Source organism: Sciurus vulgaris, assembly GCF_902686455.1.
Source record: "Sciurus vulgaris genome assembly, chromosome: 7".
Classification (NCBI taxonomy): domain Eukaryota; kingdom Metazoa; phylum Chordata; class Mammalia; order Rodentia; family Sciuridae; genus Sciurus; species Sciurus vulgaris.
Window position 1 is genome coordinate 117,754,520 of NC_136467.1, and position 27,780 is coordinate 117,782,299.

Sequence of the window (27,780 nt, forward strand, 5' to 3'; positions counted from 1 at the left end):
ACCACTGCCCTCTGCTTATGGGGGTTGGATTCTGCACACTTATTCTAAATCTCTAAGAGAGGGCTCCTAAGGTGATAACTGGTCACGATATCAACTAGTGAATGGCTTCAAATTGAAGCAGTCTAAGACTAAAAAGCACGGAGGAGGGGAAGATTGCATGTTACGTGGAATTCAACCTGGAATACTTCTTGGAAGAAGAGTCAAAGGGTGAGAAGTGACATCGGGATTACTGAATCCTTCAAATGTGCTTGATCTGCGCTCTGGATAGCAGGGCTCGGGCAATGCAGCTCCCTCTCCGGGGAAGCACACTTTATGCAGATGGCCTATCCTGGTTGGAAATGATAGGAGAGTGCCCCTCGTTCCGTGGTGAGTCCATCTGGGAAGTCTTAGCAAAATCTGTGTAATCCAAGGCCCCACTCTTTCCTGGGATGGGAAGTCATGTAGGACCATGGTTAGGAGAAAGATGAATGAGTTTAAATGGCAGCTCAGCTGCTATCAAGAGGGACCTGGCTCAAGGCTCTTAATTCTTCTAAACTTGTTTCCAAGTCTGAGAGATGGAGATCTAACCACCTACATCTCAGAGTTGTAAAAATCAATCCTATATCAAGGGCTCAATTTAGTGTCTATCCAATACTAAGCCTCAGAAATGATATCATTGCTCTATTCATGGCCAGGGGATCGGTTCATGATCAAGGCAAGAGCTTGCTTTGTTGCTGTCCACAGTTCCTACTGAAGCCATGAGGTTGAATTTTAGGTCCTCTTCATTTGAAAGATCTTCCATCACATGAGGTACTCCAGTGTTTTATTGGATTAATCGCATCCAATACCCTTTTCGCCCAGTTCTGAGTCTTCTCACTACCAATACCCTAACCCATACCCAGCTCCAAACCTCTCATTTATAAAGTTGGTAATGGTAATTTACAAAGATGGCAAGGTATACAATCAGAAAACAAAGCAGATTCACATCTGTACATAAAATATGCCCTCAACCCTCTTTAAACATGTATGCAGAGAGAAAAGACTGGAAATGTTACTTGCCAGATGTTAACTGACCTAGGAAGACATGTTTGCCAGGAGTGGTGTTTTGTGACCAGGGGGAGCTGGGGGATTGGGGTGGGGAGACTGAAAGATCCAACCCCCTTCCTGTCCTCTGGTGATGGACGTTAAGGCTAATTTTATTTTTGTCTTCTGCTTCTAGGTATTTTCTGTGATGAACATGAATTATTTTTTATGCTCAAGAGGGAAAGTTGCTTTAAAAAAAAAAAATCCTTCTAAAGCTTTCCTTGATTATAATTCACTCCACATCCACTCTGCTCACCCACCTCACATGCTTCCTCTTAGCTCTAGTCCTCTGTTTCTAGCCTATGAATTTGCATATGCAGGAGAGGCTGCTTTCTAAATGTCCTTGAACCACCTTGAGCTGCTTTCCTGGGCATTGACCTTAGATCTCCAATAAGCTGAGCTGCCCGGAGGAAGTGCTTCCGCACCATGGAAGAGCAGCCAGGTTCATTGCTCTTGGGGGATCCATGACCATCCCAAAATTCACTCAGTGGCTCTGCCGGCAATTAGTGGTTCACACCAAGGGGAACTGCACAGATTGTAGCACATGCACAAAACATGCACACAGCGCGCGCACACACACACACACACACACACACACACGCATACACACCCCGATCTGCCTCTTTGCTCCTTCTCTGTCCAGGGGAAATGTCGTCACCAGGTTAGTGCCCTCAGATGAACCGGGAAAGTGAGTTCCCCACCTGTGGTTTGAAGCTGGTGAGCAGCTGCTGAGCGGGTATCTGGGAGCCAATCCCCTTCCATCTGACTCTGAAGTCCGCACTTATTTTCCTGGACTGCACCACCATCCTGTTTCCCAGTGTGAGGAATCTTGCTGTCGTGGTGACACACACTTTCCCCAAGAATGCTTGGTTTTCAATGAGGGATTCTTGTATATTTGGGATTCTTGGAAGCAGGACAAAGACTAATGAATGGCTGGCTCTACCCTAGGTTTGGAAACCCTCTAGTGCTCACAGGATCAGATCAAGGGAGGAAGGAGGCAGGAACGGAAGGTGAGGGTTGGCAGGGTTAAGATGCAGGACTAACTAGGTAGTTCAAGTTATCAGCAGTCCACAAGTTACTCTGGTCCCATGATCAGAAGTCACCTTCTACTCTGAATAGAGGCAGTAGACTGAATCATGTTTGTTGAAGTCAGAGTCACAACACAGCAAAGTCAGGCAGTTGGTGGTCAAGTTCACCACAAAGAGTCACAGTTGGGACCTACTTGGGGGCACTACCATGTGGGCCTTGGGGTCAGGCTCATGGAATCCCCTCAGTACTACTAACTAACTATGTGACTCCAGGCAAGTCTCCTAATCTTTTAGAACCTCAGTCTCCTTTTCTATTAAAGGGGGTAACAGCCACTGTGCAGAGTTGTAGTGAGAATGAGATGTTTTGAAATGTTCAAGTGTTTAGCGCAGAGAAGTGGGCCCTCAGAAAGGTGAATATTGATGGAGGAATTTGAAGAGTGGGAGTTTAGGAAACCCTCAGTGTAGTGGGACAGCTGCAGAGACAACCCTGGGCATGGCCAGGGAATGGGAAGATGTGTGTTCCCCCGAACCCCTGAAGCCAGGGCAGCTAAGTTCAAGTTCCCCTCTGCCTTTTCTCTCTAGGGACTCCGCCTGTTCGACCCTGCCTCACACCCTGCATTCTCTGCCATCTCAGCTGCTCAGGGGCAGAGTGTGGACATGTGGGCTTCAGACCTCCAGAACAAAGTTGTAGAGGGTTCACAGGGGTCCTGGGTCCCTTCGTGTCCTCAGCTTAAAGCTGCTGGGAAGCCTGCAGGCTCCTCAGGACACATTAGGCAAACTCCCAACCCTGCTATCTGGGGAGCTTCCTCCATTCTGGAGGAAGCCAGGGCTGAGTTACTGCATCCCCCCAAGAGCCCTAGTGACCCGGGCAAACAGATCATAGCCTCAGTCCAACCCAGAAGACGGAACACAGACTTAAAGACCTAAGAATGATTTCTCTGATAAGTGGATCATGATACATAATAGGGCGACGGGGAAGAATGGAGGAAGGATGGATTGTGTAGAGGAAAATGAGGGGCAGGGAGGGGGCTGGGGGAAGGAAAGATATTAGAATGAGACAGACATCATTACCCTATGTACATGTATGACTGCACAAACGGTGTGACTCTACTTTGTGTACAACCAGGGAAATGAAAGTTGGACCCCATTTGTGTACAATGAATCAAAAAACTAATAATAATAATAGTTATTATAATTATTATTATAGTAATGAAAAAAAGACCTAAGAATACAGACAAACAAAGAGGAAGCAACGGCTTTCTTTCAAAAGAGTAGCGGGATCATGGGGCAATTTAAGGAATCCACATTCCCTGGGGTTCATCTGGGGAGACTTTCCAGCAAGGACAGTCCTGGGCAGAACTACCCTGTGGTGCCACCCACGAGCTCTTCCCATCAGTCCCCTCATTTTCCCTGCGGCCTGTCTGAAGGAGAACAGGCACTTTTTCCTGAAATAGTGAATTTACATAACCTCTCCATGGTAGCGATGCTCTGGGTGGCTCTGGTTACAGCGAGGGTTTAAGGACTAGAGGGCTTGTGATGGCAGAGGCAGAGAGGGAAAACAAAACAGACTCCACATGAGGTTCTCATTTTCTTTAGCCACGTGAGAACGACCCTGTGGATCCAGCTATAAATACCCAGCTGCCATTGCCACAAGATGGAAAATCACACAATACGCACAATACACACACACACACACACATACACACCACAAGACAAGTCCCTTCAAACAGTTCGTAGGCTTACGAATGCAAATCAATGTTTCTAAGAATATCTGCCTTGAGAAGAGGCTGTGCTGGACTCCCCTCTGTGGTGGGCTAAGGTGTCCATAGATGTCCTTGGTGGGCCCTGGCAGGCAGCAGGCCCAGCCGGCAGGTGGAAGGTGAAGCTGCCCCACTCCCTAGACCAAGCCGAAGCACACCAGTGGTGTGCTGAGGGAAGGAGTTCGAGAGCAGTGCCTTGGAGGGAAATGAAGAACAGCCAGCTTGCTCCTGGACGCCAGAGGTGCGTCCTCAGCAGAGCCTTGGGTGGATGCGCATGCGCAGTTTATTGAAGGCGCACTCAGCACCAGGGGAACCAGAGGGCAGGGAAGGGTCAGGCAAGAATGTGGTCTCAGGTGAGGGCTGACTTCAGCCCATCTTTGCAGGGCTCTGGAGAGTGAAGTACCTATTTGTTCATAGGGGCAAGGGTACAGGGCTTCTGCCCCTTTCCTCATTAGTGGCACAGGATGCAGGTAAGGCACAGGCAACTACAGCATGGTAACTCACAGGCACCTCTTAGGGAGGAGTGCTATACGCCAAGGGTAATCCACCAAAGTGTGTGCCACGGCCAGAGTAAGCACAGCAACAGGGGATCTGGCCTGGGGCACCAGTAGCATCTTCCATTTGGGGTCCGTGAGCACAAGTGGCTTGTGGCTTAGTATTTGAGTCCTCTATTGATTACAAAGCTTTTTGTTTTGCTTTATTTTTATTTTGTTTTACCTGGGATGCTTTTAGAATCGACCCATGGAAGAAAGAAGCAAAGATTTGATCGATATGGCACACAATGCTAATTGCCCCCTATATCTTGTCTCTCCTTCTTTTATACTAATAGATCCTTGCTCTTGTTTAAAAAAGCAACATGCCCTGTTAAAAACTGTTCAGCTTCCCTCCAGACTGTTGCACTTTGGGACCTCTACGGAACAGTTCTGACCAATTTCTGGATAGGTCTTTCATGGAAGCTTGTTAAAGAAGTAGCTAACATGGATCCTCTGTGTTTCATAATATTCTTTCTTCCTACCTGGAATGCAGCTGTGAACATGGGGGCGATGCAGTCATCTTGTAACCATGAAACAATGAGCAGACAAAAGTCCCATTCTTTAGAATGCAGCTCAAAGACGACAATCTCATTCTAAAGAAGGCTGAAGTAAAGAGAGGTCCCTGGATCTGGATCCCTGATGACAATGAAACCACTCTACCAACTCTGAACAGTGTAGCTTATACAATCATAATAATTTTTAAAAACCCTAGAAGACAGAGCAACTCTCAAGTTTCTACTCCATGGAGCTGAACACAAATTGTAACTGATACAAACCTCAAAAACTAGTTTCTGCAGGGTGTCCCAGGAAAACAGCTCTTTGGATAAATAAATGGGGAGTGCTATTTAGACAATTTGAAACCAGTTTATTACCGCAGCGCTTCTCTGAGCATTGTGGCTCTGCAAGGGTAAGAGGAGGAGAGACAGAAGGGTGTTGCTTAAATGTCTTAACCACACAGTTGGGTTCCCCACCCCCTCAGGACCGTTGTGAGAACCTGGCGTGCTCTCAAATGCAGTTTGGGAAGCACTATAATGGATAACCTCTTCAGATTTGTTTGCCTCCTGAACCTTTCGTGACTTTCCACCTGGAGGGAACCAAGCCGACAGCCAGGTTCACATCTTGATGTTGGCCCTTCATGGGTCCCGAGTGTGAGTCAAAGAAGGAGGCCTGTGAGGTTGGTCAGAACAGGGCAATGAACTAGAAAATTAACAGACTCAAGGGAGGGGCCTAGGCCCCTGGAAGTTTGGAGTGCTTACTTCTCTTTCCAAAACATGATTGGAACTTCTCTCCAAAATAACAATAATAATAATAATGATGATGACGATGATGATGATGATGATGATGTTGCTAACAGCCAGAATTCCTTGAGCACTTCTGATTCTGTGCTAGGCACTCTGCCTCACATGGATGATCCTATGCGATCTTCACAATCGCCCATGAGGAATGCACCTTCATTTCACCCGTTTTACAGATGAAGAACCTGAGGCCTACTGAGAGAGGTCAAGTGGGTTATGTAAGATCACACAGCTACTGCATGACAGAACAGGGCCTCTGCCTCCAAAGTTCACCAAATCGAATGGCTCATCCATTCACCTTCCTGTACCAAGGATGCTTTCATTTGTACAGTATGAACTGTTGCCTCATTGCTAAGTGGCTTTTCTGGTGTCCCTTCTCTTTGGTGTGTACAGAGTGATTCATTTAATGGGTTGTAACCTCTGTACCCCTCAGGAGCTCAGAAATACTATTTGCTTCCTCTGTTCTTTGCCACCGTGTGTAGAGACTGTGTCCCCAACATGCAGGACACTCCTTTCTGGCACTTATCACAGCTCTCACGGGAGGCAAGACATGCTCAAGCAAGTCTTAGGGTGAGGGCAATGAGTGTTGCCAATCACGGTGGAGCCAGGAGGGGAGAGGCAAGGAGAGTCCAGGCAAGAGCATCCTTGGCATCAGGCCCTTATTCGTCAGAGCCCTGAAGATCACCACGATGTGTGATGTGCACCACTTGGCCTGAGCATGGGCCAGGTGTCCAGTTCATACCCTGACACCAGAGACCACCAAGCTCAGTCACTGGAGAGAACACACATCCACTCTATGGATTGCAAAGTATTTAAAGCCCAACAAATACTTGATCTTCAAATCTCATTCCAAAACATGGGCCTTTTAAACACAGAACAAAGGTTCTGTCCATCACCACAGGGTGAATCCAAAGAGATGCCTCTTTTTGGTTGCAAGGCCTATAGAAACGGATAAGGTGCTGGTTATTCTCTGCTTGCCCCTTTGCATCTGCTCCCTGCTTCCTCTGCCACACTTCTGTCCCAGGAGGCTGACCTTTATGGAATGTATCACCCAGATGCCTGGGATTTTGGTGCCCAGTGGTACTTGGTCAATGGCAAGCATGAGCAGGTGACTGGAGGGTAGGAGGAGAAGGGCCCTCAGGAAGGTTCTTTCACCCATTTCTGCTAAGCCACAGCACCTGCCAAGTGGCCCCACCTCGTGGCTTGGACTGGCACATGACTCTGATGACTACTTCGTTCTCCTTGCCCCTTCAAGTATAGGAGTGCTAACAGCTTCCTTGAGTTGCTTACCCTTGGGTGCCACACCATCACCTTCCTCCCTGATCTCTCTACCAATAGTCCTTTCGTTCAACTCTTATCAGTTACACCCTTTGGGGAGCATGGACCGTTTCCTACCTGGATCCAACTGGTACAGACTATGCCATACCTTTGCAGAGCAACCATACTCTCAGAATTTGCTCAAACAAGTCTCCCATTTCATGAGATTTCCCTCTTTTTAATTAAGGTGAATTATATGCTGCATAAACAAGCAGGATGCAGACAGGAGCCACCCATAACTCCAGTCTGCAGTGTAAGTACCATCTCATTGGACAAGGGCTCACTGCTGTGGAAAGGGGAGGTGAGGTTCTTGGGCCTGGTCAAGGACAGAGGCAGCACAGTAGAGGACTGATGGGGCACTGGAGGCCAACACAGTGTCACCTGGATTGGGCTCAGACCAGATTCCCAGGGATGGGGGCTGTCATAAAGCGTGAGGCATACACCTGAGCTGAATTCACTGCATTTCACTGAGATGTTCAGAAGAGAAATCAGCCTGGCGGTGCAGTCAAGCAGGAGTGAAGCCATTCCCAGTGGCAGGCACTGTCCCACACAAGGATGTTTACAAAAGCCTAGAGCCCCAGCTGGCTGCCTACGAATGAAAGTCCAACAGGAGGGAGAGTTTCATGGAGAGGAGGCAGTTGTGGTGGGAGGAGGAGATCCTTCCGCCCTGTGGCAATGAGAGGTACCTGAGACCATTGCTCATGGCTACGGTCAGTTAGCACATGCAAGGAATTCCAGAAACTCCCAAGGAAGCGACTGGAGAGAGATGGTTGCATCAGTCTGCCATGTGAGAAAGAGCCTGGGAGATGCTATTTGGTTTCCATTACTCTGACCCTATTTTGCCTTTCCACCACCATTTCAAAAAATATGATCCCAACCAATCCACAAGTCAGAAAAAAAAAAAAAAATAGGCCAAGAATTTTTGTTCAGAAACAGTGATTACCATGTGCATGTGGCCTATTTGGAGATGTCACATCTACTAAAATGTCCCATATGAACCTGGAGCAAATGGGGAGCAGCTTCATGTTGGCACTGCAGCATGCCAGCGGGCAGAGGAGATGGATTAGGAATCTGTGCTGTTTCTAAAAATCGACTTTTTAAAAACTGAAATATATTTTAGATATTTTAAAAATATAGATGGTAAAACAAATGTTTGTGTGCCCATCACTCAGGATAAGAAATAAAATATTATAGATCTAAATGCCCCTTTCCAGCCTTCCATGCTCCTTCCCTAGAAGAGGCCAACTCCCTAATTCTGTGGTTATTCCCAAACATGATTTTATACTTTGATCACACATGTAATTATTTGCAAATAAGAGTATTATTTGGCATGGTTTTAAACTTAATAGCTCCAGCATCTTTCTGCAACTTGTTTTTTGCACTTAATTATTTCTGAGAGTACACCCTTGTGGGCACATGTCTTTCTAGAACGCTCCATTTTCCCACTGTATTCCACAGTATTCCATTATTTGTATGTATCAAATTATTTAACCAGTCTTCTTGTTGATGATAGACAACTGGGTTGCTTTTTAAACTTTCAGAAACTTCGCCGTAGTGAACACTCTTGAACATATCTCATTTTCCCATGTGTTAGAATTTCTCTAGACTTACACAGAAATGAAATCACTAGGTCACAGGGTAAATGTATCTTCAATTTTCTTAGCTAGTACCCAATTGCCTTCTGAAATGTTCATATCAATTTAATTTCACCCACAGCAAAAAGGGATTATTTTTGGCATGACAGCTAATATAATGAACATGGGGTTGTTTTTTGTTGTTGTTGTTTTTGCCAAATGAAGAGTATAAAACTGAATCTCCTTGTGATTTAATTTATGTAGTTCCCTGATTCCAAGGAAAGTTGAGCATCTTTTCATAGGCTTATCATTCAATAGGCTCATCTTAATGTTAGACCTATATTTGCATGCATTAAGAAACCAAAAGAACTTTTCTTTCAATTTGTGAAACTTGGAGTGGGGTGGGTACCTCGTCACTTCTCCATTAGAAAACTTGAGGGGCGGAGAAGAGTGGTGGATGGACACAGAGGGAAGATTTCCTTTGCATACTGGTTGTGAGATCGTGAGTCTTTGAGCTGTAAGATCAGAGAGGAAACAGTGATTCCCACCATCCCCAGGCAATGGGACAGGGAATACATTTTGAGACCCTGTTGATGGCATCGAAAGAGTTCCAAATGTTTTCATTGTGCACCTTTGCCTGTAAGACACACAACCCTGTGGCCATCACAAACCACAGGAACCCATTTGACCATCTTCCTGCTGCAGGAAGCCCCATGTTTTTACCATCCCAGCAGCAGAACATAAACCTGGGAGGAGACTCTGTAATATCCTTACACCCCCTAAACTCTTAAATGTAATCTAAATCCCTCAACTTTGAGCATTCCTTTCTCATAAACACTCATCAGATGGGACAGTATTCTGTCATATTATGAGTCATTGTGCTGGGGCATACCTTTGTCTGACATGCCAAGTTTTCTCCACTAGCCCTTTTAAAAGGTAGTCTATTCCTCATGATTACAATTTGAAATTCATTGATATAGAGCAGGTTTTAGACGAGTGCATTTCAAGCATCTGAAAGAGATGGGACAGATGGACAGTATTCTTCTCTTCTAGATCTTTGCACCATGATACTGCTGAGTATCATGTAGTCTGAGGATTTGTCTATGTCTAAGTCCCTGGCACAAGGATGGTGGCAAATGGATGAACCGGTCTGGAAGTGTGTAAGAGCAGGGACCACATGTTATTCAGTTACTTAGTTCCAAGAGGCGCTCAATCTGTTTCTTCAGGGATTGATGCTCTTCCATACTGAATCTTCTCCAAGCTTTAACACCGGGGCATGATGGAAATGAAAGGCCCTTCTTGCTTAGGATGTACAAGGTCTCTAAATATACCTTGGAGCTGGGTGCAGTGGCCTCTGCCTGTGGGAGGCTGAGGCAGAAGGACTGCAAGTTTGAGGCCAGTCTAAGCAATTTAATGAGGCCCTAAACAACTTGGTGTCTCAAAATAAAAATAAAAAGTTTTTAAAAGGGCTAGAGATATAGCTCAGTGGTAAATCAGCTCTGGGTTCATTTCTCCAGTGCCCAAAATTAAAAATAAAAATAAAATATACCATCAGATGCCTCTTTTCCATGAAACCTTCCCTGATGTCCCCCATCTCAAAACAATGTTTCCTTGTATAGGTACTACATTGCCACCGTATACTCCCTAGAACGACAAGGCAAAAGAAATGATCTGGCAAATAATAATAACAAATACTTAAGGAGCGCACATTATTTCGGGCACTGTTCTAAGTACTTTGCATGCCTTAATGTTATCTTCCTTTGTGAATAGACACTAATTACTCTCACCATTTTATAGGTGAGAAAACTGAGGCTCAGTGTCCAAGGCTACCTTCCTATTAAGTGGTGAAATTTGAATTTGGATCTCAGTAGATTGATTCCCAGAATCTGTGCTAGAAGCCACTGTGCTGTACCAAATCTACTCAGCCTACACAGGCCGTCAAACATTTCTTGCTGTTGTTCTAGTGGAATGCAGCTGTGAACTTAATAAGAAATTAATTATCCTTTGCATCCTTAGCTTTGACACCCGCATCCAATCCCTAAGGCCTTGAAGAATTTGCTGATTCCTCCTTTACTTATTAATAAAAATTCCCAGTCCTGTGGGCTTGCCACACATACACTGTCACTTAAGAGACCAGAACCTTGGATGCAGGAGGGAGTTTTTCTCCCTGGGATTCACTCCCAGAGCCTGACTCAACACAGAGTGTCTTCTACCCAGCACCTTCCCAAATATTTGTTGAACAACCCAAACCACTACCAACAGAATCATTCAACTCTTCGCAGTGCACCAAGCAATTTCCATATGCCTTTTGTCATTCAGACTCACCTCCATCCTATACCACAGGGATTACTGTCATTTGTCATTTCCATTTCACACAGGACTAAAACCCAGACTTAGAAATGCTCAGTAGCTCATGGAAGGTGGTTCAGCTAACTAGGGGAAGGCAGGAGTTCAAACCTAGATCCTCACACCAAGCGCCATGATACAGCGTCATCTGCTACTAATTAAGTTGACCAATTTTATTCTTTGTCACTTTTGGTTGTACACACACACATACACAATACAGACTTCTCTTTCAGGTCAATGGAACAATAACCAAGAAAAGGAGGAAAGAATCTAAACTAAGCTCTTGTTCTATGAAATGGAAGGAAGAAAGTAAGGGAAGAAGGGAGGGAGGGAGAGAGGGAAGGAGGGACCACATGATAAATGGCATATACAGTCAGTGAATTATTCCTGAGAGCTAACTCTGTGCCCAGGCTAGGTGCCATAAATGCTACAGTGCCTAAGGTACAGGCCTAGCCTTCTAGAAGCTTCAGTGGCAGATAAATCTCAAAGGTGAATTCGTCTGTCAAAGGAAGTCCCATTTGAGCCAGGAATGGTGTGGAGAGCAGAAGACACCCTGTCTGACCAAATTCCAGAGACTAGGAGCAACTATGACCGCAGGGCAAACTCCACGCCACGTTCTGAAGGAGTTAAAAAGGACCCGTTCAGTCCCATGACCAGGGCTATGCCCACTCAGACTTCCAGCGGGTGAGCATACATCCCAGTTTACCTGGGAAAGTCTTGACTTATGCCTGTTTCCCTACTGTCCCATTCAGTTAGTGCCCCTTTCACTCTTGAAAGAGTCCTGGTTTAGGCAGTAAATTATATGGTCTCCCTTGCCTTCCAGGAAATTCATGACTTTCTCCAACAGCCCCTGGGTAGGAAAGCAATTTGGCTTCCCAAGGTCATTGGGTTGCCTTATTTCTGCTCTTTTTTGCAGAACTTCTCATAGTCATCAGCCCATAGCCTGCCCAGGTCCTAAGGGAACAGACCCTAAGTCTGTGTCTTTCCTTCCAGGGCTCACACTGAAGCCAAAATGAGTCACTAGGGGTTCCCAAATTGCATGAGTTTCAGACTTGGGCATTCTGTTTCCTATCCTGATTGATAGTTTCTTATATGATCTTTGGAAAATCACTCAAATTTCCTTTCATGAGTCTCATTCTCCTCATCTGTAAAAGGGGTTCATAAGCCCCAGCTTGTAGTGTTGCTGTGAGGAGCTGGTAAAGTAGAGTAAGTGGAAATGCCTAGCACAGTCTCTTGGATAGAGTACTGCATCACCCAGCAGGTCCTAGCACATGTGAACTCTCAGATAGAAAGGGTGTAGAGGATGGCAGCATCCAGTGTATCACCAGGTTTCCAGCCTCTTCACTACCCAGTTGCACCTGCTCCTCATCTTTAAAGAAAATGGAAAACATGGTACAACCTTTCATAAGACTGGCAGTACCTCCTCAAGCTGAGCATGTGTATTTCCAATGAGCCAGCAGGTCCACTCCCAGGAATGTACCAACAGAAATCCAAGGGTTCACCCAACAGCTGCAGCGACATGCACAGCAACACTATTCACGACAGCCCCAAACTTGGAGAACATCTAAGTGTCCATCAATAGAAGAATGGATAAAAAGTATTAGACCCATGTAGTGGAATATTATACAAGAGTGAAAACACAACAACAATACAGTGAGCAAAAGAAGCCAAATGACAAGTATCTACTGTATGATTCCATTCATACAAAGTTCAAGAACAGGAGACACTAATCAATGGTATTCGGAATCAGGATTATGGAAGGGCAGTAAATGGAAATGGGTACAGGGGCCTTCTTGGGGAAGGGATGGGGTACAGGGAGGAAGGGCTTACAATGTTCCAATTTTTGAGCAGGGTGTTGGTTACACAGTGTTCAGTTTGTGAAAAGTGATTGAGCAATGTCCTTATAAATCGTGTATTTTCCAAATAAGGTTGCATTTCAAAAGAAATTGATGCAAAGTTTGAAAGAGGAAAATACATTTCTTTCTTTGGTAAAGAGTTGAGCAGTCTAGGTAGGCAGACACTTAACTGAAATCAGCAGTGGGACACCTTCTTTAATAACTGTCTGCTGAGCTCCTGTTCTGTACCAGGCACCCCACGGATGGTGGGGAGAAGAGCTAAGGAAACGTGGTAACTGTTCTCCATCATTACTGTCAATGCCAACAATTCTTAGTGCTTGCTATGTGCCAGGCATGGCTTTGCGTACTTTCTTTTCTTTTAGACCACATAATACATTCATTTATCCTCTTAAAACTTATTTTACAGATAAGGAAACTAAACCACAGAGAGAGAAAGTGATTTGCTCAAGGTCACAGGTACCAAGAAGTAGAGTCGGCATTAGAAATGAGGCTATCTGAACCCAGGGCCTGTGCTGTGAATAAATGGCCTCGCTACCTGTCATGGTCAAGGAATCCTGTCTGTCCATCAGCTCCATCAGCCCCAACTCCCATTTAGGCTGCTATGGGCGTCAATAACATTACCTCTGTTCGGGGCAGTGTTGATGGTTAATTATCGATTGGGTGTCTTAGAATGGCAAAGTAGTTTCCAACTCTATCTCTGAGAAACTGCCAGAGAATGCCTCATGGTGGGAGACAGGCTGATAAATCTATTGATGGAGAGGAGAAAGGGAGAGTTGAAAGGGCTGGTCCTTCCATTGCCCAAAGTGCCCAGAACTCTGAATTTGTTTCAAACTAACTTCAAAGCTGCCTCTGGCACTGGGGAGATTTTGACACATCTTCCCACTGACCTGGAATCACTTTCTGCCCTCCCTGCTCTGGTCAAAAGGACTTGAAGCTGGGGGATATGTCCCTGGGAGGAAACCGGAAGCAGGGCTGACACGGCTCCTGGGAATGTGGTCAGAGGCTGAGTCCTGGGAATCTGTCTGGGTCCCTGTGCCTGGCATATCAAGCATTCCTCACACTGGCAGGCTTTGCTTTGGCATTCTGGCTGGGTGAACAGGGTACATGACCTGAGAGGCAGAATGTTCAAAGCATAGTGTCAAAGACTGCCCATGCTTGGGAAAAAGGGGTCAGAAATGAATACCCATAAGGGGGAATTGGGCTTGGCAGAGAGACCCACGCAGGCATGATGTGAATACCGATGCAGGCAGGAAGGTGGCTCCCAGTGAACCAGCAGGGTCCCCTGAGACCACCCTCTATCTATTGCAAAAGCACCACTAAGGTGAAGAGGAATCCCCAAGGTCAACTTGCCCAGCCCCCAGTCTCCAGACAGAACAGCAACAAAGCCATCTGGTCATGCTTCCATCCAGATATAACCACCCACCTCAGATGAGCGTGGGGTGGGACACAAATGTGAACTTGACATTAAAAGTCAGGATATTAGCTCACTCTGCCCAGTTATGATACAACTCCATTCATAGAAAAAATCAGTGGGGGGTCACCTAGAAAGCATAGAAAATAGAACACAGAGGGAAAAAAATGCACTTTTCCATAGTCTCACTTAGCTACAACACAGATACAGAAAATAACAGGCTCAAGCAAATTCATATAACATTGTCCAATCTCATGGAGTCGTACCAGGCTCTGTGCCAAGGATGTGACAAACCTTCCTATTTAACTGCCTCCGCAACCCTGTGAGGAAGGGAATGCTATGATCTTCCTTTTACAGGTGAGAAAACTGGAGGACAGACAAGGTCGGTGGCTTGTTGGGCAAGTTATTCAATGGCAAAGCAGGGTCGTCAGGGGGCAGATCACGAGGCAGAGTGACAGGGGTGGGAGGTTTATCAAGAAGGGCCTTGGATGGTGACCTGGAAGAGGGAGGGAAGGGTAAAGGAAGTACTGGGTGGAGAGAAGGGGAGCTAGCTCCAGGCAGCCTCCCGGAAGCCCAGGGGAAGCTGGGATGCTCCTCAGAATGTCCCCATGTTGGGACAGAGGCACCAGGCCTACATAGCTTCCCCAGTCACTGCATGCAGCGTGACCTAGGAGGGCAGCATTGTCAGCGGTGACTGTGGCAAGGAGGGTCTCTTCAGCTGAGTTCATTCCTAGGGACCAGCACTCCCTGTCACTAGGGACTGGGTCCTAAGGGGCCTGGGTGGCACGGCCCAGCATCCACCACACAGAGATTTGGATCCAGCCTGATGGTCTGAGTGTGGAGCCCAAACACATGACCTTCAGACCACGCAGCCTGACTTGCTCCAATAGCGCTGTTCTCCAATCTAGTTCATCAGTCTTCGGTGCCTCCTGCTGTATTGCCTACATATTCAGGATCAAGGAGACCCGTGGAGGCACGGCTAACTGGTGAGGAGGGAGGGTACTGCTGACAGTTTGGATCTGGATTGTCCCCCTAAGACCCACATGCCACTAAGAGGTCCAGCACGGTACCACTGAGAGGTGGCAGAATCTTTAAGAGGTGGGGGTCTGGTGGGAGGTCTCAGTTCATAGAGAGTGTGCCCTGGGTGTGCCCAGCCCCTTTCCCTTCCTTTTCTGCACATACCAGCCATGAGGTGAAGAGCTTAGCTGTACCATGTACTTCTCTACCATGATTTGTGGCCTTACCACAGGCTCAAAAAAAAAAAAAGGCCAACCCACCTTGGACTGAAACCTCCAAAACTGAGCCAAAATAGATCTTTCTTCTTTGTCATTTGATCACCTCAGGTATTTTTTATAGTAATGAAAAACTGACCAACACAGGCAGCCATAGGACTTGACATTTCTAGCTTCCCTAGGGAGAGGAAAGCACACACAGCATAGTCATACCCCACGGTGGTCTGCCAAGCTGTGTATGTCCATCATGCAGCCTGAGCACCCAAGCAAAGCTTTCCTGGGCAATGTAAGATGCTTAGTCTGGTGGGCTCAGGGCGAAACTTCATCCAGGATGAAACTTCATTTAATAACTGACTGATAAAAATTGAACATTCTAGGGCTGGGGATATAGCTCAGTTGGTAGAGTGCTTGCCTTGCAAGCACAAGGCCCTGGTTTCAATCCTCAGTACCAAAAAGAAAAAAAAAAAGAACATTCTAGCAAGCAAAACATGATCTCCAAAAGATAAAGCTGTGTATGCCTTGGCATAAAGAAATCAGAACAAATTTTTTAAAAATTAGACCCATTCTGTAGAGATACCCTTGAGGGGAAGAAAAGTCTTTTGCAGAGCAGCATGCACAGAAAGATTCAATTTCAGTGTGAGCCAAATAAGTCACACCCTTCCGTGCCTGTTTATACAACCTATAGGTATTTGGGTGCATAGAGGAATAGCAAAGGTTTTTAATTTAGTTTTAAGTTCAGCTACCAGATATGAACACACGAATGGTGTTCATATCTGAGGTGTAAAGGGGGACTACACAATGAGTTTTCTACTTGTCTTTGCATGATCTTTCCTTTAATCAAGGAAAAATGTTTTCATAATATGTAAAAATTAAATGAACAATAGATTTTTTAAAATGACTCACTTAGCACCACGTATGTAGTAGGGGCCCATTTCATTTTCTCTCCTCCTTTCTCTTTAGGCAGCTCCTAATTGTCCATTTGAGGATGATCAAAAGAAATATTTAATTTAATGTGAAGAGTTTTGCATGCTTTGCCCCATAACCATTAGAAAAAAAAAACCCATTTTAACATTATTCCTTGTACAAAATATATCTGCCACCAAAATAAATTTGTCACTAAAATCTATACAAACTATGCAACTCAAGCTGTAGTAGAAGAACAAAGGTGGGAATTATCTACTTTTTGCTATATCTGTGACTATGCTTCCTCTATTACTGTGCTAATGAAAGCCAGCCACACTAAGCCAACTCCCAATTATCTTGGCACATATACACAAAAAGCTCAGAGAAGCCAAAACCCAACTTTTCACCACATCTGCTCACAAGAAGTCAAAGAGTTGGTTTTAAGTTTCTTCCATCCTTCTCCTAGCTAGTCACTATAGAAGTGTTCCAGATGGTAGAGAATGGAAGGATAAGGACACAAAGTGTCCACACAGTCTGTAAGCTGGGTAGCTCTCGTCCACTGGGTTGGCTGTAAGGATTGGCTCGTGCAACTCCATCCACACCTGAGCAAATCTTATTCCTCAAGGGTTGACAGAGACTACTTGGATTAAGGGTCTAAATTATGCCAATTGGCTACCAAGTGTGGATTCTACACGGCAATTTGAGTTTGATGAACTCCAAACATATAGAAGGCATGAAGGAGAGTTAGTCCTTCTTTGACTGTAATGAAACGGGTTAAATTCATGAGAGTTCTGTGCCAGGTTCATGGAATTAAGGAAGAAGGAATGGTTGTAAGGAATCTGCAGAGGGAGTTTGAGGAAAAGGGACATGAAGAATGAGTAGACCAGGAAGATAGGACTGGTTCTGGAAGGGTCTTTTGGGTAGAGAGAACTATGCACAAGGGTACAGAAGAAGAACATTCTTGTGACTGGATTCAGTGCCATGAAACCTAAGCCGAGCCTTGAGGAATGATGGGAATTGTCGATCCACACAGCGGTGCACCATACAGGAGCTCACTCGCACCTGGGGCCTGAGCCATGCTGCATTGATTCTGAGCCACAGAGAAGCTGGAAATGCTGCCTGTTTCCAATCCACCACCTTGGCTCCCCCATGCAGTCTTGAAAGGACAACCCGTATCTCAGAAATCTCACTTCGGTCTTCACCACACAGGCTTACTTACTTCTTTTTTCCTACACAGCCTTTGTTCTATCTCATGATACTGGATTTAGATTTTGACTTTAGTCACTTAGTTCTCCCACTTCTTGGCTAACAACCATCATACCCAGGGCTCTTGGGCAGGGGCTGACAGCCCTCAAAACCATCCTGTGAGGCAGGTATTATTTTATTATCATCCCCATTTTCCAGATGAGAAAACTAAGAACTGGAAATGCAAAATAATTTATAAGTTCTTACAATAGGTAAGTGGGGAGTCAGGAATGGCACACAGATTTTTCTTATTCTAGAATGCCTTTTTGTTTCATCCCCAGACCTTTTTATTTTTTATTTTGAGACAGGGTCTCACTAAGTTGCCCAGGCTGGACTTGCAATCCTCCTGCCTCAGCCTCCCAAGTACCTGGGATGACAGGGTACACCACTGTGTCCTGCTCCTGGAACATAAGTCTTCATGGTTGTGCTGAAATGATCTTCCCTAAGTTACTACGCTTGCTCTGTTCCCTTTCTCTCAAACTCTCTGCAGGCCTCCTTATAACCATTCCTCATGTCAGATTCAGAACAGAAACCAGCAAACCTTTCATAGAAGGTACCAGAAAGTAAATATTTTCAGCTTTGTAGGCCATGCAGTCTCTGTTTTGTCTCCTTAACATTGCCACTGCAGCATGGAAAAGCCATAAATAATTCATAAACAAATGGGTTATGGCTGTGTTCCAATAAAACTTTATTTATAAAACAGGGTGACAGGTTGGACATGGGTGTTGAAGTTGCCAGCTCCTTGTCTATAGTATTTTGTTTTTTCATCCCTTTAGCCAATGTCTACTGAGTGTCTTCCTGACTCTTCTAGGTTCTGCAGATACAGAGAGAACCATACAAAGTCCCTGCCCTCACAGAGTTAAATCTTAGCAAAGTCTTACCTGTTCCTTTTGCCCATGCCAGGTATCCTGGATCCTACTTGGTGCTTTACGTGCTCCCCTTAAATCAGGGGTTTTCAACTGGTCTACGACTTCAGATGACCTGGGGAGGCTGCAGAACTGAGGATGCCTGGGCTCCACCCCCAGAGATTCTAATTTAATTGGCCTATCATGGGCCCAGGTAATGGTACTTTTCCAAGCTCCCCATGTGATTCTAAGGTGCAGCTGAAGTTGAGACCCACTCTTGGATAAATACTTGATTTCTGTTTCTTCCATTTACTAGTCATGTAAAATAGGGTAAATCTTTTAAGTCCTCAGGGTCTGGGCTGTAAAATGTGGTTAATACCAATCTCATAGTATCATGATGTTTAAATGAAAGTATATACCTTTCATACTGCTGATTGTTACACAAATTTAAAGTACGGTTGCCATTAAACCATGCCAATATTATTGAGTTGTGTTAGGTGCTCCTCAGTGATTTTTTTTAAATTAAAAATCATAAATTTACATAGGGCAATGTTGTTTGATTCATTCTGCTATTTTTTTCCCTTCCCCTCCACCCCTCCCACCGCTCTTTTCCCTCTATACAGTCCTTCCTTCCTCCATTCTTACCACCCTCCTTATCCCTAACCCTAAACCTAACCCTAACCCTAACGCTAACCCCTCCTACCCCCCATTATATGTCCTCATCCACTTAGCAGCGAGATCATTCGTCCTTTAGTTTTTTGAGATTAGCTTATCTCACTTAGCATGGTATTCTCCAATTTCATCCATTTGCCTGCAAATTGCCATAATTTTATCATTCTTCATGGTGGAGTAATATTTCATTGTATATATATGCCACAGTTTCTTTATCCATTCATCAACTGAAGGGCATCTAGGTTGGTTCCACAAAACTACCCTAAGATTTCATCTCAGTGATTTTTTAAACCAAGTTTTGACTTGGATTCTTTGAACCAAGACAGTTTGGGACACTTTTAAAACAAGATCTATGGAGAACTCTCTAATAGCCCAGGTTCAGGGATGAGTAAGATGCTGCCCTTTCATTTATTTCCATAGAGAGTCAAAGGGCACTGCCTTCTGCTTGCTGGGGAGTGCTGATCTGTGCTCTGCTTTTGAATGAAGGTCTCCATCTCCAGGCTGGGACATCTCACCTCTGAGCACTGTTGTTAAGCCTCAGATAAGTGGCTTGCTTACTTTGACTTATGGACAAATATCCAAATTCATGTACTTTCCTGAGCTTAGAACTGAAGACAGGAAAGGTATATATGTATGATATCCTGGGTCCTGACCATGTATGATTTCATTTCATCTTCAGAGCAATGCTGGCAAGTGAGAGTAGTTATTTTTCTCATGTAACAGATAAAGAAGGCTCAGAGAGTTTGAACGACTTATGGCCTGGTGGTGCCACAATTCAAATCCAAGTATGCTTGACTGTACAGCTCTTTCCACAGAACCAAGGGGTAGCCTACAAATTATTCAGATTCTCTTGGGCCAAGTTTTTTTGTTTTGTTTTTTTTTTTTTTTTTGTACCAGGGATTGAACTGAGGGGCACTTAACCACTGAGCCAGTCCTTTTTTATATTTTATTTAGAGACAGGGTCTTGCTGAGTTGCTTAGGGCCTTGCTGAGTTGCTGAGGCTGACCTTGAACTCATGATCCTCCTGCCTCAGCCTCCAGAGTTGCTGGGATTACAGGCGTGTGCCACTACACCAGGCTTTAGTCCAAGATTTAAAGAGACATAAAACTGCCTAAAGCTTGTTTTTCCCAGGTGTTTGTCCATCTCTCCCTCTCTCTGTCAACTTAGAAAGAAACCCACAACACCGGCTAATGACTTATCAGACTATTCTAATACGCCTTGGGCAGCACTAGCACAATCATGCACAAGTTCAAAGCCAAGGCACTTCCTCCCTCCACAACATCTTACTGTGCAGTTTTAGAACCTCATAATGAAATGAAAAACAAACCAAAAAATGTGAGGAGCGAGTCGGAGAAATAGATGCTGCCAGGAGGGAGGAATCCACTGACCCCCAATCTGGGCCATCTCAAGAGAAGTTGGCCACTGACTGAGCCTCTTAAAAGCTTAAAAGTCATCCCAGGCCACGGTTAAAGAGAGAGCTTGAACAAAACAAAAACAAATGTGATCTTCAAAGTCTTAAATGTCAACTTGAAGGATAACTTAGCAGCTCTGGGATGGGCCAAGAGGACCTGCAGCTGCTCTTTCCAGCATCAGATTCTCCTTCCTTCCCCAGAGTAGTCACTCCCCTGGATAATGTATCCAGCGGGGTTCAGGGGGCAGCCTCCCACCCGCACCCACTGGACATGTTTACAAAGGCTAAAGCTCCCACTCTTCACAACACTTCGGACTCTCCCTTACTCTGACCTGAGCACCCTCCAGAAACAATGGCTGCCTAACCAACCTCTGCCTTCAGGTTTGCTCTTCCAGAATCAATCTGTTCCTGACCCCCACACCCCCACCTGCTACCCTTCCCCTCCCTTCCCCACCACACACACACAGCCCTCTCAGCTGCCCTTCTCCCTCCTAACATAGCTCAAACATGGGGAATCATTTCCGGGTCAGCTATCCAATATGGCTGAGGCCTCCTTCACCCCTCAGGATAATGGACTAGGCATGCTCATGGATAATCCTCACTGGTTACCTTTCCTAGAGGAAGTAAAGGTGACCGGAACCCCAGCAACTCCAGCCATTGACGTGCAATCATGGAAAATATGAGGACAGATTGGGGGGGGGGGGTCCTTTCCAAATAACAATGACTTCTGATAGCTGAAAAACTGAAAATTTTTTGAAAAATGATATTTCCTTTATTAAGGGACTGCAGCATTCCTGGCTTCCTTCTTGGTCCTTCTGCATAAATGTCATTTTGTAATAAGCTTATATTTATCTTCAGTTTACAGATGAGGAAGCTGAAGCCCAGAAGAAGTAGGTAATGCATGCCAGGCTGCTGATTCCCAAGGATCTCAGTTCTCTCCCAGAGTGGTCTGCTTGCAAGTCTGCACTCTTTCCATTGGGCCATGCTGCCTTCGCCGTCCAGAGGTAAGTGGCACAGGATGCTTAACAGAGTCTCTGGCTGTTAAGACCTAGAGGGTCAACTGCTACCAAAGTCAACAACAAACCCTCCATTGTTCATTCTGCTGGGTGTGTTTGTCCTTTGGACCTTCAAAAATGCCTGAGGATGCACTCTCCCTAATTAATCTGATCTCAGAGAGGATGAAAACCTAGCTAGAAGCCAGAGCTCATGGAAGGAACAGTAAAACGACTTCCATATTAGCCCAAGTGTCAGTGACCTGGGAATTCATCCTGGGTCTGAGGTGGGTGAGATGTCTCTCAAGGCAAACCCAGAAGGGCCAGGATTCCACTCACCCTCCGGAGAAACTCCACACATTGAAAGAGTTGAAAGCCTAACTCTTGGGGGTCAGCCTCCCACCCGCACCCACCGCTGGGGATTCCTATGCCAGACCAAGAGTATTTCCAGAAGTCCTATCTGATGGATCCCCTCTGCCCCGGGGTATTTAGTCTTCTATATTTTTAAATAATGGGAACAAGTGAGAACAGTTCGACTTGTCACTTCCATTGGCTCCGCTAAAGTCAAAGAAGAAAGTCTCGCAGCCCTCACTATCTCTATGCCTTCGCTGCCGCCCACACTTCACCTCTATCTTCATCCCTTACCTTGGTCCCAAACCTGTTCAGTGATGGGGACAATGTGAGGTCAAAAAAAACATTGAAGACAGGGAATCGGGAAGAGGATGGACTGGGGAGGGCGTGCTCTCACAGCAGTAGTATTTCAACCACCCCCCAGGCCCCCCAAAGGCAAAAACATCCACAGGCTTCCTACTACTGGTCCTGCCTTCACAGCCTCCACCTTCCTGAGTCCTAAGGCCCAGGAGAATTTTCTCTCCCCTTTTTGTCCTGATGGGGGCACAAGTATTCCCTCAGCATCCAAGGATCTGGAGGGAAAGTCCTAAAAACTGGCTAGAAGTTAGCAGCCAGAGTGTGCAGCTACCAGAGAGCAAGACAATAATAGCACAGTTGTTTTTTTAGAGGAAGAAATGGGGGTGGGATGAAGTTCCCAGCACAGATGAAGAAATGGACCATTGATGCCTCTGAGCCCGAGGCCATGCCAATCACCACGCAGTCATGTGCGCGCCTGTCATCTCGCGGGGACCCAGCCACCCCTGTCCACACGCACTCTTGTTGACATTGTCCACGGAGTGATTTCCTTCTTCCCTTCGCTTCAGTGGGCAACGTACTCCTGAAGTTAAATGAGTCCATTTCTGACATTGCCGCCGGCTCAGTCTTTTATGGCACTTCCCTGGGGTTCAATTTGTATAATTTCTAAAATCCTTCCCAAATCTCAACTTCCTGTGGGTCTGTTTTTATTTCCAGACTTCCTCCCTGTCCCTTCATTCTCTCATTTTTCTAGGACATAGGGAGAGTCCAATAATCTCCCTCCCACCCAAACGTGTAGGTTGGCTCCACTGCAAAATACAAAACCAGAGAGCTGGCGAGGGGCAAGCTGACAACCCAAGCTCTCTTGCGGTCACTTGCTCATGGGTTCGTGCTACCGGCAGGCAGTGTCCTGTGCTGTGCCATCCAGGGCCCGCTGGCCCCTGCATCCCACAGTCTCTCATCTCGCTGCCCTAGTAGCCTGCTGTCTCCCATCTAGATCCCTGGTAGGGAAAACGGAAATCCAAGAAACTGACGCCAAACTCAGAAGTCAGAAAACACAAAACTTGAAATTTTTTAAAGATGGGAAGTTGCTTTCATTCCTCTGGGATTTCAAGGAAAACCTGTGGGGACTGTTTCCTGGAGAGGTGTGATTTTCCTTCCCACCCTAGGGAACTTTCCAAATCCACCACACAAACTGTAGAGAAGTGGCCACGGCAGAGAGAGAAGAGTTAAATCAAGCCCAGACCTCAGCAATCTGTGTTCAATTTTGATAAAAATCTCTCTCGCTCTCCCTCGCTGCCCCCCTTCCTCCACCCCACAGCTCAGACACGTCTCTCTATGTGAGGAGTTTGCATCTTGTTTGGGGGATCACAGGAAGCACTCTAGGAGAACCTGGAGCTCACCCCACCATGGGCACATGTGGCAGAGATATCTACCCTGCTCTAGGTTCTGGGGCACAGCTGGACACAGGGCCACAGCATGGGGCCACCACCTCCTCCATCCTCTGCATCCTTCTTACAATTACCTGCCACCAGACCAGCTCCTTCCTCTCCCAGTTAAGCCAGAGACCCATGGCTGGAGAGGTCAGGACCACAACCTGGTCAGAGGGTGAGCTCCAGTCACAGGTGCTGAGTGTCCCTTTCTGGGGATGCACCTTGGTTGGTGGTCCCACGGCCCTTAGAACAAGAACCTCAGCACCGCTTGGGCTGCCCTGCTTGCCGGCCAGAGGCCAGGCCTCCAAGTGGAAGCTGGGGGCTTGTGAAGACTCCCAACCAGCCAAGTGAAGCACAAACTGGACTGGGAAAAGCCACCACGGAAAAGTTGTCAGCTTGGGAGCCACTGTCTCTATCTGTCCACTTGTGACAACAGTGGAGTCCGATTTCAAAGCCACATACACACACACACACACAAAAAAAAAAAAAAAAAAAAAAAATTTTTTTTAAAGTTTTCCATAGACATTTCCTGTGTCCAGATGTGCCTGTACGGACTCACACAATCACAATGCAAACACGCGCAATCACCCGGACACACACTTGCATTCACAGGCCCCGGGAGCCCACTCCAACGTCCGTCCGCGCTCCTGCAAACACTTTGGAGAGAGAAACAAAACAACCAGCCCGCGGAGGTGCTGCCTCTCCGGTGCGCGCTCAGCAGTGTAAAGAGCGAAGGGTGGAAAGCGTGGCGATGCCTCCCCGGAGCGGCGCGGCACCTACCCCGAGGCCCCCATGGCGCGTCGCGGCTCCCGCAGCCCGGGTCCCCCGCAGGGCGGCCGCTGCTCGGCGCTCCGCCGCTCGGCTCTGTCCTCGACTGTACTCCGAGGAGCCCGGCGGCTCCCCTCCCGCCCGGCCTCGCGCCGCCCGCCCGCCCCGCTCTGACGTCAGGCGTCTTGGAGCGGGATATTTATGGCAGGGATACTCTGAATTTTCCCTAGGTAGAGTTCTGATTGCAGTTCCTTGGGATTTGTAATTTTCACACTTTCAGACAGAACGCAGAGGAGGGAGGGAGGGCCAGAGCGGCAGGCAGGGCGAGGCACACAATGAGGCTAGCTGTTCCCCACTTTGGCAGGGACACTTTCAGGGCTCCCTCTGGTAGGAAGCACGTCAGGGTCAGGGAGGCACAAGTGGCCACCTGCGCGGTGGGTTTCTCTCCACCGCGACCCTGGGCAGCGGGCAGAAGGCTGGTGGAAGGCCAGCTCAGCAGGAGGGGAAATCCCCTCTCCACCAAAGTGCCCCTTCTCCAACAATGTCCCGAGAAGGTGCTGGGCAAGGGAGGCAGAGATTAGGAACCGTCCAGCAGCTAATTAGAAGCCCTGGTCCACACCCTAACAACTTTTCCATTTCTTCTTTAGGAGTGTGTGTATTTAAAAGAAAAAGTTTATTTTTATTAAATTATGTTCCACACTCCCTGCCTCTGTATAGCTTTTCCAACTCAGTGCCAGTCAATTCATCTTACTTCATTGCTTATATACATAGTTTGAGCCATTTACAATAGCTCTTATTCATACTTCTAAAAATTACATTTAATTTTTTGAAAAATGTGATTGTGGTTCATCTGCTTGACTGGACTGGAAATGATGTCAGTCAAAAGTAACTGTCTCCTCCATGATTGCCAGCACCCTCCAGGTGAGTCCTTGATCTTCTCCCATTTCCCCCACCCTCAGGAGTCCCACTATAAAGGACCTCCCACTCCATCACCATGGGTGACTTGTACAGAATCTTCTGGGCATTGGGGTCTGGAATTCAGTAGTTATTTCTCCAGCCTGCTGAAGGAGCTAGAGGAAATGACTTAGCTTAGGGCCATCCTTCCAGTATGGTTTATTCTTCATGGCTCCCAAAGATTGGAGGATGAACTTTAAAATGCAAAGTTCATCATACGCAAATTATTTATACAGTTAGATAAGGTAACTGTGTGCATATTCAGTCCCCCATTAATGAGAGGGGGCAAGAATAAGCAAAAATCACCATTAAAGCCCAACTCTAGTGAACGTTCTGTTGCTGAATGGTGTGGAGATAGAGGTGTCCCTTACCCACAGTTACAGTATAGGTAGGACTTGGAACTATTGGCCCTTTCATTGGAGCTGGTTAGAGCTGATTGTCAGGAGCCAAGTCTTGGGATTAGCCAAGCTATCAGAGGGCCCCAGAGCCCTGCTGTTTGGTCACTGTTGGGTTGTTCTCCTGAGCATCGTATTTCACTGCCTCCCCCATCTTCTCCCTCAAGACAAGGCTCCATTGGCAAAGAGAGCTCAACCCTGCAGCAGACACTATGAATTGGCTTCCAGAAGCCATTGGCAAGTCCCTTCTCCCTTGCCTTCCTGGAGTAAAGAAGCCAGAAACCAACAATCTTCACCATCCCAGGTTCCCTTGTAGCCAGGGATAGCTAGGAGACCCAGTTCTGGCCAATGAGATTGGAGTACAGAAGACAGGGGCAGCTACCACAAAACTCTTTAAGAAAAGGTCAGATTCAAGTGGCCTGCTCCTTCAGCCCTTTGATGTTTCTTATTCCTCCTTCTCCTAGTTCTTCTTCCTTAGAGTGTGGATGTGATGCCTGGCCATGAGGCAGCCATCTTGCAACCTTGAGAATGACAGCCATTGGTGTTGGATGAAGGATCAGGAAAGTAGGAGATGGGCCCTAGATGACATCCGTAAGTGGCTCCACCTTCTTCAGACTTCTTGTTATGCATGTCTGTTATCCTTGGGCCATCTGCCATTTGTGGCCACATGTAATCTTACCTGATATATTCATCAATTCACCTAAGTATTGCAACAGTTACTGAGCACTGGCTTATGAGTGTAACAATGATTTTTAACATGACTACTTGCACTTGCTTAATTCTTCATAGTTTCCAAAACCTGGTTCATATATATCTTCTCTGAACCTCACATCTTTGGAAGTTATTATCATAACCTCTTTTTTGTTGTTATTATAAGAAGATAGATCTGTGATAAGAGTCCTGCCCCAGACAACACAGTCAGCAAACAAGGGAACTGGGACCTTAATCTAGCTTTCTTACTCCAATTCTATGTATCTTCTGCAACATCTTTAATAATACAACAACGATAAAAAAAAAAAAAAACAACTCAGTGAAGGATTCTTATTCCTCCCAAGTCATTTGTAGTCAATTTAATTCAACCAGGTTAAAACCAACTGCAAGTTAATTCTAGAACTGAAAAGTGCCACAGTCCACTCACAATTAAGCCCAGTGCTCTCTCTCCCCTAAACCCCTCCCTTCCCCAACTACCCTCTGACATCCTGCCCTAAATCCCTGCAGCTGCTCTCTCTAAGGTCACGTGGACTTTTAGGTGACTCCAATCTTGACATTCCTCATTCTCACATCCTTTGAAATGCTGAGACCTTCCCTCTCTCAAAGCGCTCCCCTCTCCTGGAGGTCAGCCTGTCTCTCCATCCCTCCTGCCCTTCTCCCTGTTCCTCTTCTTCCTCCTACGGGGCAGTGTTCCTCAGGGTTCAGTCAGAAGCCAAGCCGGCCCTTCCCCCAGCATCACAGATATCCTCTAGTGATCTCACCCTTTTTAAAAAATACTCCTGAGGTGTATTCTATTTCCTTTATGCATTTTAGTTGCATGTGGTGCTGAGGATTGAACCCAGTGCTCATACATGCTAGGCAAGCACTCTGCCACTGAGTCACAGCCCCACCCTGTTCTCACCCTTTCTCCCAATTCCACCATATGCTCAGTGATGATCTGAGGCAACCATTGGCTCTATACTTACGTCTATCCTCCTAGCACCATTTTCTTCTCGACTTTAATCCTTTTATTCCAACTGTTTATTGTCTGTCCTTATTAGTGTATTAGATAAGTGAGATCTATTACTAATTATTATTGTAAAGAAAAAGGACGCAGCAACTCAGGAGGCTGAGATAGGAGGATCACGACTTCTAAGCCAGCCTCAGCAACAGCAAGGTGCTAAGCAACTTCGATCCTGTCTCTAAGGAAAATACAAAATAGGACTGGGGATGTGGCTCAGTGGTCAAGTGCCTCAGAGTTCGACCCCCTATACACCTCCCCCCGAAAAAGAAAAAGAATGTAGAAAAGTTCCTGAGGCATAAGAGAGTTCTATGACAGACCCCTTTCTATTTATCAGGAGCTATGGTGCAAACATCCTCCCCAGGAAATCACGCCACAGACTAATGGCCCAA

General features: G+C 46.2%; 1 protein-coding gene across 2 annotated transcripts in view; it reads right to left on the reverse strand.

Annotated features, from left to right (window-relative positions):
• DAAM2 (dishevelled associated activator of morphogenesis 2) overlaps nt 1–24,485 on the reverse strand; it is a 108,329-nt gene extending 83,844 nt beyond the window's left edge. For both annotated transcript variants that reach the window (XM_079148335.1, XM_079148333.1), the window contains exon 1: nt 24,341–24,485. The gene's annotated coding sequence lies outside the window, so the exon portion shown is untranslated. The remainder of the gene's footprint in view (nt 1–24,340) is intronic.
• Nucleotides 24,486–27,780: the final 3,295 nt, after the last annotated feature.